Source organism: Sparus aurata, chromosome 17 (assembly GCF_900880675.1).
Source record: "Sparus aurata chromosome 17, fSpaAur1.1, whole genome shotgun sequence".
NCBI lineage: Eukaryota > Metazoa > Chordata > Actinopteri > Spariformes > Sparidae > Sparus > Sparus aurata.
In genome coordinates, this window is record NC_044203.1 from 3,405,083 (window position 1) to 3,419,302 (window position 14,220).

Genomic DNA, 14,220 nt, shown 5'->3' on the forward strand with positions numbered 1-14,220 from the left:
ACCTTTGTAAAAGATAAATACAGTACAATAATTGCATAGATATATTTGGATCTTTCACATTAGCGAAAGATAGCCACAACCCATTTACAGTCTAATATGACATTCTGTGAGTGAGCAACTGACAGAATTCAAGTGACTTTACCCAAACCATTTATTTCACTAATCCATCCACAATTTACCATTCATTAATTCACTTGTTTGAACAACTGGTGTAAGGTACACATGTCTAGGAGCTTTAGTGACAAATAGAACAATATTGAAAGTAAGGCCACCATCATATTACATTGTTGACACTGAAGCCAGGAACACCATTGCTATGGGCAGGAAACTTCTATGTTTATGTTTACCTCACTAAATGTACTATTTATAGCACCAAACTTCATCAAAACAAGACACAGAAGGTTCTTGGTAACGTTTTACGATGAGATAACACACATTACTAACTAATGTTTTGCTCAGGAAAAGCAGAGACAGGAGACGTTAGTTGTGTTCAGTGGGCTGTTCTCTGTCTGAGGAGTGGAAGCCTCATGCAGCCTGACCACAGCTAGCGCTCACTAATGTAGATTGCATGGCACAATTTAGCAACTGCACCTTCAAAAGTAATACTCAGAAGCATTACAACAAGTGGCCTTTTCACATATGAATACATTAATACACATCTTAATGTGTGTATGTATAAGATTAAAGTCATTACAAAGCAGTTATGGGAGAAGTAGGCTATTTCAGACTTGGTTAACTGCCAACTAATAGTATTGTGAAGTACACTTCTTGCATAAAAAATAGGAAAAATAATGCTTTTTTCATGTTTCAGCAGGTACAGGAAGAGTAGTCTTAGCTAAAACTAGAAAGGGCAGCAGTTAGGGGTTGGGTTTCTTGTAGTCAGACCCACTGAGAGCATTCCTTGGCTTGTTTCATCACAGATCAAACACTACTGAGGAGAAGCGTCTCATGATTCTTACAGAAATTTCCCCAGTGTGGCAGATTTTAAACATGACCAATAATTCAACACCACTTGACCTGTTATGAGAAAACACAAGTCTTGCGTAATTCATGGTAGAACTCAGTGGGAGAAGGTGTTTCCACTTTAAAGAGGCACTCTCACACCATCTGGCTTCCATCTATGGTGACTCATGTTTCAAAGACTCCCCAGCAGCCAAGTGGTCAGTAGGGCCCTGAGGACAATTAAAAGACAAAGACATGCAATATGTCCTCAGTCTGACTATGGAACATGCACTGCAGCTTTACTGAAGCTAGAAGTGCACAGATTCATCGACAAATCTGGCTGCAGCAAACTCAATCCATCGAAGAAGACTCGAGGACCTAATAGAACCTCCCCTCAGCTTGGACGGGCTATTGAACCAGAGGAACCAGTCGTGCTCGTGGTAACAAAACTGTGTGTTTTTAATAAGACCTCAGGACATACAGCAGTGTTTGTGACAACCAAGTGGTTTTGTGCTTAGCCTAAACTTAAGCAGGGCAGAGGCACATTTTTGTAAAAAGATAAAAATAGCATCTTTTGTTTTAAGTTAACTTTTGTAAAGACACTACTTTTTCAATGGTCATCTAACTATAACAACCACAACAAAAACACAAACAGAGACCGCTTCACAGACTCGCGTACTGAGAAGTTGATGCGTGTTGATTGGCACTGGACCAAACCACCGTGAGGCATATGAAGGGGGGGGTACATTTTTTAAACTCAATGCATATTATTATATAATTCAGAATTAAATGTTTTCAATGATATAAGTCAGAGGCCACCAATAGGTGGACCGTGATCTGACGCTGTCCCATCCAGACCTATAACCACTACATTATTGAGAATTATTTGATTTTAATGGAGCTGATCACAGCTGGATCAGCTGTCAATCAGCTTTAACAGCTGTACAGACTTCAGATGAATTCATTCCAAATTGCCATTATCTATATATAATTAAATGATAACATAGAACTAAAACTGAATCATAATGCAGTCAGACATTGCAAGGTTCCGGCCCTTCACTTGAGAGCATTTTCTCTAACTGGACCTCTTTGAATTTGAATTGAATACCCCGGATATAGATTATTGAGGGGACAAATTTTCCGCTGGAAGACAGTGGTTGGTGCATTTGCTATCAACCACAAACTGCACCAGAGTTTTAAGCGCCATTGTAAAAAGTCTCAGCGCTAATGACCAATGAGTGTCATCCTTGTCAAAATACAACCAGAAATACTTACATAAAGTGATGCATCGCAGCTAGTGTGGAGCAGCTGAAATCACTGGTCCATCCAAATAAAGAATAGATTCTTTATAAAGCAATGACTGTGACACTTTGCTCATGTAAGGACCCAAAAAAATCACATCACTGGCCTCTTACTCTGGGGTGGCTGTGCTTGAGTTATGTCTAGTTAAGCGTGTAACAGGGTTGTGCAACCTAATTGCTTATATAATAGGTCATTTAAACTGGTTAATTGGTTTGGTTGTACGTGACGGCAGCCAAGTCCAGAGTGTTAGTTTGTGTCAGTGGGTTTCCAGGTCGAGGGGCTGAGAAAGAGGCTCATTAAACCCAGAAATGTCAGGCTCATCTCTTAAGACACCAGCAGTGTTTACCTTCCTCAGCTGATTACTCACTTCAGAGATGTAATTGGTAAGAACTAGCCAGAATTCAATGACAGTTCTGACGTAAAACTGTAGGAGCCAGCATATACACTTATGGCTGCTCAGTATACTGGAATGTAGCTGAATTTGGCTGTTGCAACTAGCTATCATTAGCAAGTAGCTCAGCTAGCTATGTGGCCCTATCTAACAGAAGTCTGGCCACACCACAATCTTGATGAATGGGAGAGTCAGCAAAGGCAATAAGAAGCCACCTGCTGAACAAAGTGGTATATACTAAGTATTCTGAAATGATGTGCTGGTCAAGTGGACAAGGTAGATTACTTTTGTGTCAGCGACCACAGTTTGTGTCCCATGTGGCAGTATAGTTTAGTTTTATGGCTTTTTACCACAAGACTGTCTTTATTGTTTTCCATGTATTTAAAAGAATATTTCCATTATTTCCAATATTTCTGTTTGGTAAGGCTTAGGCATTAAAATGACTTTGTTGGGTTTAGGAAATACTGGTCTGGATTTAAATTAATAAGTCAGTGTTCACTTTTTGTTAGATTGTCCTAGACTGTAATGGGACTGTGATAAAGGGAAGTTCAAAGTTTATTGTAGTATAGTAGTTTTTTTTTATTACATGATTCCCACAGCTCGATGTGTATTTAGTGCAAGGCTGATGCACCGTCTAGTGGCTGACTGAATTAAAACCCCTTGTAGAGAACAGAGCAACTGAGGCTTAGCATCTGGCATGTGGCTGGAGTTTTAGGGAGCTTATCCAGGTGGTGTTGTGCGTTCATGTCCTACAGTAAGTAGTTCTTGTTGTTCTTTGGTCGCTTTGTAACAACTGTCAATGTCTGTCCTTCCCTTTTACTTTCTTATTTATTTATTTGCCCTAATAAATCCCATGCCATGCCATTTGTTTCACACTATGTTAACTACTCCTTCATATGCAATTGAAATAAAAAACAAAATTGTATTTTTTCTTAGCATTTAATGTTACACAAAATACGTAATGGCAAAGATTATGCACACGTTTGTGCAGTTTTTGATGAGAACAGGGCCGACAAAACATGGAGAACAATATTAAAGTTACCAGGGAATCGAGAGGAAACACGCTGATACATAGAGGACTATCATCTCAACAAGGTCTTTTCCATAAAGCAAAGAAGGATGCTGATGCTGCAGTTGAAGCAAGTTATGTGGTGAATCGATTAATGGCCATTCACCTAAGGGCTGTTTCTGGAGGATTGCATGTTGCACGTCACTGCTTTTCTATGTCCAGAACAGAAGACCTTGTTCAACAATATCACTCTATCAGCAAACACAGTGGCATAGCGAATTAATGAGTTATCAAGGCACATTTATGAACAGTTTAACTACATACTCTGTGGTGCTTGAAAGCACAGACTGCACAATGATTTTTCCGTTTTCCTCAAGGGTATTAATGATAAATGAAGAGTTGCTGTGTTTGGGAGGTTAAAACTGAATTCAGAGAAGCACAAGGAAAAGCAGACATGACAGACAGACATTGGTCAATTTACCAAGAGAACTTCCTCTATCCTTCGCAGAGCTGTCCAAAGTGTTGAGTCAGGTAATGTGCCTTTTTGGAAGCACATACCCGTGTGAGAAACAGTTCTCGACAAGGAACTTTAATAAATGCAAGTACAGGTCCAGGCTTACTGATGCCCATCTTGAAGCTGTACTTAGAGTTTCAGCTGTGACCTCCATCAGGGCAAATGCGACCCAGCTATGTGAGCAGTGGTGCTGCAGAGTGTCTGGCAAGAAATAAAGTACCAATCTATTCAGGCATTTTTTGATAGAAATAACACTCAATTTTCAGAAATATAGCACTTTCTTGTAGTACCAGAATGCTAAAGTTACCCTCCTACAAGATAACATTACCAGCAGTTTCCTCCCCAGCTCATTTGAGTTTGACACTCCTGATTCAGGTGAAATGAGATGTGCCCAATGTATTATATGATAATAAAAATGAAGCATGCAAAATTAACACAACCACACACACACACACGCACACACACACACACACACACCCTTGTACCGGTTGATATATGCTATATTGTGGTGAATGTAGCCTACAGTTTTAAGTAGAGATGTCCCAATCAGGTTCTTTTTACCCCAATCCGAGTCCTCTAATAATTAGTATCTGTCGATACCGAGTCCCGATCCGATACTTAGCCTTAACTAATATTTTCCCTGGATAATACATCTGCAATAAGAAACAAAGTACCTGCATCCAAGCTGTTCCTTAATAGGTTTTTATTTTTTATTTTGTTGAAACAAAGTATATACTTTCATATGGCACTTTCTTATTCTGTCTATGCTATTGCATTATTGACCTACCAACTTCCTTGTGTTAGCAGGTGAGTCTGTGACGCTGCACCGTGACAGCAGACCCTCGTGTACAGTCAGCAGAAGTGTGTGTGAGACGCAGCCCACGCTTGGTACCTTCATATCATCCACGTTTTTTTTTCATATTCCTTACATTGTCAAGTAAAATGACGTGGACGCGTTGCTTGCCTATTTCACAGTGTTCAGCATCTCCTCGATTGCCAGTTTTACATGCTCTGCTGTATGAGACCCACGAAACTAGTGCACATACCGGCACGTTGTAACTCGAAAGTGGAGTCAATGTAATGTAATGCCGAGATGGTAGGGCATACCGGGGATTCAAAAACTCCAGGTGACGACGAAAACCCTGATCCTCTATCACGGAGATGAGCTGGTTATCCAGAGCGAATTATTTAATTACCTTCTCCGTAATATTTAAGGCCATGTCGCTGTCTCAAGGATATATTGTCTTTCCTTTTGAAAGTATCTGCGAGTGTTTGTCGCTTCGGTGCCTTTGCCTGTGTTGCTTGAGTGAACTCGCTGTGTAACTTTCAGTGTTTTTTTTGTGTGCCATATCAAATTTTTAGTATTAAATGCAGCTCTTTTGTTACCTCTCCGCGCATCGATCATATTGCAGATGTTACATTGGTATGTTATGTAGCCGTTGGACTGCTTTCGCTTCATAAGTTGTTGTTTTTTTATTCTATTTATAGAAGTTTTTGTACAACAGTGTTAAGGCAAACAGTTGAAAGTAATAGAACAAATGATACCAGACAACAGCAGAGACAAGCACAAAAAACAAAACAGAAAAACGCTCAAAGCAAAATCAAACACACAAAGAACGCTAGCACTTTCAGTACAAAGAGAGGGAAATGTATGTCTACACATGTCGATTCATTTAACAAGGGGCCCCAGAGTGTCCGCTCATAGGGGTAGAGAGTAAATAAAAAATAATTATAAAAAAGGAAGGGAGCAAGATTGAGGACCAGGAGGGTGGGATCAAAGAGGTCCGAGGCAGGCACTCTGGCTGGCAGCCTTTCCCTTTAAATATGTTCAATGAAAGGGCCCCAGATCTTCATGAACTTGGTGTGGGAGCCAGACAGAGTATATCGTAATTCCTCAAGGTATAGACAAGAGACCATGTCGTTCAGCCATTTTTTAAAGCAGGGAGGGAAGACTGACTTCCATTCTCTCAGAATGACCCGTTTTGCAATGACCAGACCAAACATGAGGGCTTGCTGTAAAGCGGAGGGGAGGACTAGAGAACCAGTAGAACAGCCCAATATCACTAGGAGACAGTCTGGGGCCACATGTCTGTTATATACAACACTATATAAATGAAAGATGTCAGCCCAAAAACTTGTGAGCATAGAGCAGGACCAGAAGAGATGTCCGAGCGTCCCGTCCGCTGACTTACATTTATCACAAATGGCAGAGACAGAAGGGAAGATTCTGTTCAGTTTGGTTTTAGAAAAGTGCAATCGGTGAAGTACTTTAAACTGAATGAGCTAAAGTCTAGCATTAATAGAGCATGCCTTTATACTCATTAGCCCTTTCTCCCATAAGTCATCTGAGATATTTTCACCAGTGTCCTTGGTCCAAGCCTCTTTAATCCGAAGAGAGGGGGCTGCCATGTGGAAGAGGTTAACAAGCTGGGTGATCAGGTGTTTGGAGGCAGGAGCTTTGGTCATGGTGTCATAAAAAGCATGTTGTGTTGGGATCGATTCAAGGCGAGGAAAGAAATGCTTAACAAAGTTTCTGATTTGCAAATAACAAAAAAATTGACCAGAAGGTAGGTTGAACTTTGTCTGAAGCTGGGCGAAAGAAGCAAAGTGGTTATCAATGTAGAGATCCCTGATGGTGGTTAGCCCCTTATCTAACCATTGCTTAAAAACTGCATCCATCAGTCCTGGCATGAAACAGGGGTTATGGCAAATGGGGGCATTAATGGACAAATCTGGGAGACCTAGGACGCCCTTAATTTGCCTTAAAATTTTAAGCGAATTGCATAACAAAAAGTCATTATTCAACAATTTGAAATTGATATTGGGTTTAGAAAATAAAACGGCATCCAAGGAGGCTCTAGTAAGCAATATAGCCTTACAGGACTCTATCTCAGGCCATCTGGGGTAGAGTCCGTGCTCCTCACCACACCCAGCCGCAGACCGACTTCAGAAGACCCATGCTCTGGCGTTACAGGCCCAGTAGTAATGACGAAAGACGGGGAGACCTAGGCCACCTTCCTCAGTGGGCTTCTGTAAGTGTGCCTTTGAGTTACGGGGGGGCTTGTAGGCCCAAATGAAGGGCATAATTATAGAGTCTAGAGTCTTGAAAAAGGATGATGTGAGAAAAATGGGCACATTCTGAAAGAGATACTGTAAGTAAATTTAGGGAGCACTACCATTTTAATTATGTTTACTCGACCTATTAATCAAAGTGGAAGAAGTTTCCAATTATCTATCATGGTCTTAAGCCTATCAACCAGATCCAAATAGTTAAGTTTAAAAAGAAGCTTTGGGTTTCTGGGGATGTTAATCCCCAAATAGGTAAAATGGTCATAGGAAATTCTCAAAGGCAAGTTGTTGAGAAAGCTGGAATCGAGACCATCAGACAGAGGCATAAAGACAGATTTTCCCCAGTTTATGGTGAACCCAGACAGTCGCCCAAAGCCATCTATTAGATCAAGAAGGAGGGAGGGATGTCCGAACGTCCGACAGAGTCAGAATCACGTCATCCGCATACAATCCAATGGTACATTCAGATGTTGCATAGCCTATTCCAGAGATTTGGGGGCTGGCCCTGATGGCTATGGCCAGAGGCTCGAGGGCAAGAGCGAAAAGCATTGGAGAGAGGCAGCAGCCCTGCCTGGTACCGCGGTGTAATGAGGATGGGGGGGACCTTTCATGGTTAGTTATAACAGAAGATTGGGGACGAGCGTAAAGCATCTTTAAGATATTCATAAATTTCAAACCAAAACCAAATTTTTCAAGAGCAGCAAAAATGTATTTCCACTCCACTTGGTCAAAAGCCTGCTCGGCGTCTAAGGAGACAACAGCTGCGTGGGGAAGTTTAGTTGAATACATTACGTAATAAAACATCTGGTGTTGGAGAAAGAGTATCTGTCAGGGATGAAGCCCGATTGATCAGGGTGAATTAGCGAGCCAATATATTTGTTTAATCGGTTCATCAGGACTTTTGCAATTATTTTTTGGTCAGAGTTGAGCAAGCTCGAAGGTCGATAGGATGCAACATTTGTTTCATCCCTGTCTTTTTTCAGGAGGACACAAATGTGAGGATCATACAGTGTATGTGGAAAAGTACCAATTTCCACCGAGCAATTAACCATCCGGAGCAGAAGAGGGGCTATGATGTCTATGTGATTCTTATAAAATTCTATTCCAAAGCCATCAGGGCCGCATGCTTTGCCACTGGGAAAGGAACGGATAGCAGTTTTGATCTCCTCTAGCGTAAAGTTAGAATCGAGTTCCTGTCTCGCAGCCTCCGTGAGGACTGGAATATCTAGTGTATGGAGAAATTCTGCAATATCCGAATCGGTGGCAGTGGATTTAGAAGCATACAGCTGACTGTAAAAACTAGAAAATCTATTAATCTGTTTATGGTCTGTAAGTAGGTGACCAGAGGATGAAGAGATTTTATGAATTGCCCTTTCAGCTTGGACACCCCTCAGCTGCCTTGCAAGCAGTTTATCAGCCTTATCACCTAACTCGAAATGCTCCTGCTTTAATTTGCGGATATAGTTCCCGACCTGCTCACCAAGGATATGATTGTACTCATATTTTACTTTCAAAATGGAGCTAAGTGTGTCATCAGAACCTGTGGTATGGTAGGAGTCCTCCAATTCTAATAGCCTTGCCTCGATGTCCATTAAACGCTTCAGCCTGGCCCTTTTACGAGACGACTGGTACGAAATGATGTGTCCTCGTATGACGACTTTAAAGGTCTCCCAGAGAGTAGAATCTGAGACAGCTCCATTGTCATTTATGTGCAAAAAATCTACTATCTTGGCTGAGATGTAGCTACTGAAAGGAACCTCTGAGTATAGACTAGGGTTGAGTTTCCAGTTATACTGAGGAGCACAGAGATTGAAATCGATCGCCATTGAAAGGGGGGCATGATCAGAAATTAAAATGCTGTGGTACGTGATATTTATTACTTTTGAGATTAGTCTAGAGTAGGGCTGTCAAAGTTAACGCGTTAACGCAACATCCTCTTAACGCCGTAAATTTTTTTAACGCGCGATTAACGCTCGGTATTAAAAAAAGAAAGAAACGCGCATTGTTTGATTTACGGCCGTCGGTGGCACCTGTAGTCTTGATCCAGAGGGTCGCAGAATAATAAGAAAGGGAATCAGAAGAAGAAGAAGCAGGGTTGGTGTTCGGGAAAAACACGGACTGAAAAGCGAAAGTGAAAGGAAAAGGAGGAAGGACTTATGAACGGCAAATTCATTTTCAAAACACTGCCAGATGGTTCGGTCGATAGGACAAAAGTTATCTGCCTGTACTGTCGACATGAAATGAGTTACCATTGAAGTACGTCGAGTCTCAAATATCATTTGCAAGCCAAACACATGGCAGATGCAGAGAGCCCCCCGCCCCCTCACCAAAAGCAGACATCACCATGTTTTGATCCCATTTAGGGTGAGGGGATATTTTTTGAGCCTTTTATTATCCTGCATGATTTGAAGTGTTGAACAAACATTTTCATAAAGCAAGCATATTTTCCCTTTCTTATGTTTTAAGAACTAGTATTAAGAACATGAAAAAAATACATCAAGGTACATTTAGAACAGAAAGAAATGTCCCAAAAAAACTGAGATTAATTTGCGATTAATTGCGAGTTAACTATGGACAAAATGCGATTAATCGCGATTTAAAAAATTAATCGTTTGACAGCCCTAGTCTAGAGTCAACCAACAGATAATCAATTCTGGTAAAACTACCATGCACGGGGGAAAAAAAAGAATATTGCCTCTCTAAAGGGTGCTGATGCCTCCAGATGTCCACCAAGCCCAGTGATTTTGCAAGATTATTGAGGACGGGGACAGATTTCAGCAATTGGGCTCCTTTTGAGGAGGATCTGCCAAGCAGAGCATCAAAGTAACAATTAAAATCCCCGCCAGCAATAATATTATGACTACTATGTTCAGAGAGAAGGTTAAATACCTTACAGAAAAACTCGGGGAAGTCAAAATTAGGAGCGTAACTATTTAAGAGAGCTATTGGAAGTGAGTTGACCGTGCCGGTAACAAGGATGAACCTCCCACCTGGATCAGTAGTCTGAGATTTAAGTACAAATGGAATCGATCTGCGAACAAGAATGGCAACCCCCCTCGCCCTGGAGGAAAAGGTGGACTGGTACACCTGGGACACCCACACGGCCCTCAAGCGCCTCTGCTCTGAAGGTCTAATATGGGTCTCCTGAAAAAAAACGATGTCAGATGACAGGGAACTTAAGTGTGAAAATACTTTGCCCCGTTTGAGGGCTTTCCCCATACCCCTACAATTCCACGAGGTAAAAGTGATGTGGCTCATTCCTGGTTAGAGTGAGTGGTTAGCATAAGTTTAAAGAGAGGGACAAAAAGTGAGAAATGACATGTGGCATACAAAGGGCTGGCAGAGCAACAAGTAAAATCAACAACAAGGGAGAAACAAAGGACAACATATACAAACCCCAAAATGCTCAGGTCCACTAAAGGGACCAAGCGGTACATCCCACTGGTTAACAAGGAGGCTGCCGGGTAACAGAGCCAGCCAAACTGCACGCTGAAAAACCCACTTGAACTAAGCGCTGCATGCATCTCCAACATTAACAGTAACTAACATTAACACTGCACAATCAGTATCAAACAGGTAGTAAAGGAAATTTCCAGATCCAACAGTTGGTAGGTTGTCCGGGAAGGTGGCATAGCTGGAGCAGCACATAAACATACAACTTAGAATTAAATTAAATTACTGAACATGAAAATAAATTAACTCACTTAAAGAAAGAAAAGAAAAGAGGATACCCATCAGGCTGGGCGGCCAGTATTGAGTCCAAAAGATAGTAAAGTGTCCTAGCACATAATGTATTTACCTGGGATAAACGCAATATTACCTGATAAACTATACTCCAGCATAAACAGTGTGCTACTTCATACTTAATATACAACAAGGATATAGTATGAAGGTAAGGTAAAAAAAGACAAAAATAAAAATAGTAAAAAATAGAAAGTAAATACATAATCCCAACTTGGCTCATCATGGGTCATGCCAGTTTAAAATAAAGAGAGAAGCTGCCTCACACAGGGCTGTCTGTGTGTGTGCCATGTCCATGATTTAATAACAAGAGTCAGGGTGCATAAAAGGTGCTCCAGTGTAAGTATAAACGGCTGAGTGTCCCCTTCCCGGTACAAAAGCGTTTTGAGAGCAATAACGCTCCACCAATGTAGGTTTGAGTGGTAAACTGTTAGAACTGGTCATTGGTTATGTAGCTGCCTAAAAAGACGGTGAAGCTACGAAGACGATATACCAAGACAGCAAAGATTTGTCCGTTGAGTCTAAAGAGTTAGCATACCGTTTAGCATCCGCAACTGAGGCGAATGTCTTAGATGCGTTGTTATGGTCGACAACTAGCTTAGCTGGGAACGCAGAGCCGTTGGCCACCTGTAGCTCGCTGCATGTAGCTTCCAGACTTGTGATGCGGTTGTCAGTGGCTGACAGGGCCTCATCTATGTCATTAATACGACACTCCGTTTCGTGGTGTTTCTTCTGAAGCGAGGACAAACAGGTTTCGATAGAGTCGAGGCGGGCTTCCAGAGATTTCTTCAAGTTGGTGAGGTGTCTGGATGGCAACACATTCTGATTTTTGAATTTACTTAGTGTAGGTAAAATTATGATTAATTGTTTCTCCCCATGTGAGTTAAAGAGTGCAGACAGTGAGGCTCACAGCCCCAGGGGTCCTAAAGTAGTTTTTCAACTGATGAAGGCTAAAGGTTAGCAGACAGCAGGCCATCATAAAGTACTAAAAAACTTAAGGTTGGCCTCGCCAAATGGTGGGAGATGCCCAAACGTTTATGTTCCCATAGAGGGATGGGGAACCCATTTGGGTCATTTTTGGGACAAGACCTACAGTTGACCGCAGCCAGGTCAGATGAGTTAGGGGAGAAGAGCAGGGAAACAGGTCAACTCCTCTTTTAGGCTATTGGATAATATGCCAAAATGACCAATTAGAAGAAGTGGGTGTTTACTGGGAAAGGGACTCTAAAGGCCGGTGCAGGAAAAGAAACAGGAGGGTGGCACTTGGAAAAACCTCCTAAGAAGCCAAGGCTGAGGTTTTGAGGGAGCAGAGGGCAGAGCTTTTTGGCATTGTTTTGTCCACAGATTTGATAATATCAGAACACGGCCACTTCTGATCAGGACTCAAGGCGCTAGATTTTGTTTCAATAAAGATTGCTTCTTCATTCCACCCACCTTGACTCCGCAGACTACTTTTATGATCAAACTACACGCCGACACCTTAAAGAGGGGAAGCCCAGAAACCACATTGGCAACTCCTTGGTTAGCAATGGCTGCTAAAATAGCTTCATCGGTAGCAGCGGACGCACTCGGCTTCTGACTTTCGTCTTTCTTTGGCATTTTGAAACTGAATCGGGTCCGAGGGATTGTGGCACAGCTTAGGCGACGACTCAGCGGAAAATAAAATGCAAGTGCAGTGTTTTAAAAATAAAATAGAGGAGATGACACGGAGCACTTGGGAAACACGTCTACTCCATCACTGTGCACAAGCGACCCCCCTTTCGCTTTCTTTTTTTAAAGTATTTTTTTGGCCTTTTTATGGCTTTATTGAAAGTACAGCTGAAGATATGACAGGAAACAGGGGGAGAGAGAGGGGGAGTGACACGCAGCAAAGGGACCCTGGCCAGGAGCCGAACCCAGGTCAGCTGCAGAGCATCGGCACATGGGGCGCGCACTCTACCAACTGAGCTAAACGGCGCCCCCCCCCCCTTTCACTTTCTAATTGAACTAATTTCCACACTGCAGACATTTTATCCACAGGTTTGCCAGAGTAATGTTATGCGCGCGTCTGCGTTCTGCAAACAAATCGTGCTGTCATGTAGAAAAAAAAAAATAATCGGGCTTGGGTCCACGCTCAAAATTGGCGATCCCGATAAGTGAACCAATGCCCATATCAGCCCTGATCCCGATCCTGCAGTTTAGCTCAGGACATGCCCAGTTTTAAGCCTAAGCATTCTGTAAGTCTGAAGTAAATACACCCACGGTCATCTCATAGACATCACACAAGGCAACATTTGACACCTTGTTAGCCTTAGCTAGCTTGGTAGCCTCCAGCTAGGTGATTTTGTTTAACTAACTAGGCCCGCTTCAGCTCCACCTATGCTCCACCTGTTTTCCCATTCTTGATTAACCAGGAGCCGAGATGACAATTGCTGGTACCACCCACTTTGAGCTGCTTTCTGGCTCTTCAGAAACTAATGGGTGATGTCACAATTGCTCTGTCCACAGTGTGCCAGTGGCTGCCACAGAGTGTCAGTACCTGATTTCTCATTTTATTTTGTATTTATATGTTTTATTTATTAGGTAGCCTACATGTTTTATTTAAATAGTAATCAATATAAAGATAGAGGATTTGTTTTTTATTACTGTAACTCCTTGTTACAATTTTCTTCATAGCAGTTGTCAGTTATCACTACCTTGTAAAATCTTTACCCAAATGTTAGGGGTAACAGACTATGACACTTCTGGCACTCTGTGACAGCTACTGGCAGTCTTTGGCACCATTTGCCAGCTACAGTGGATAATGACTGAATCTTAGTAAGTAAATAAAGTAAACATTATACTTCAGGTTAGAGAGGGATCAGAAAATGACACTGTCAAAACTGTCAAAACCAAGTCATCAAAAGTAAATCATACAATTTCATCATGCATTAAATGTTTAATCCATAAATTACTGAGAATATAGATGTTGCAGAAATGCAGTGTGTGTGTGTGCGGGTGTGTGTGTTTGTTCAAGGTGTTTCGTTCAACAGCTGAAATTATTTTGGTGCTTCTCTGATTGAACACTTGAGGCAGCTTCTGTGTTTATAGGTGGAGATGTTGTGTCCATATATGTGCTGGAGGTCAAACACAGCGTATAGTCAGAATGTCAGCATATCTTTCAAACAGTAAGTGCGATGGTATGAAACTTTTTGAAATTTTTATTCTGTCATTAATATTCTTTACAATGGTGGCAATCAGCAGACATCATTTTGTTACTGATTTCTCAATTCA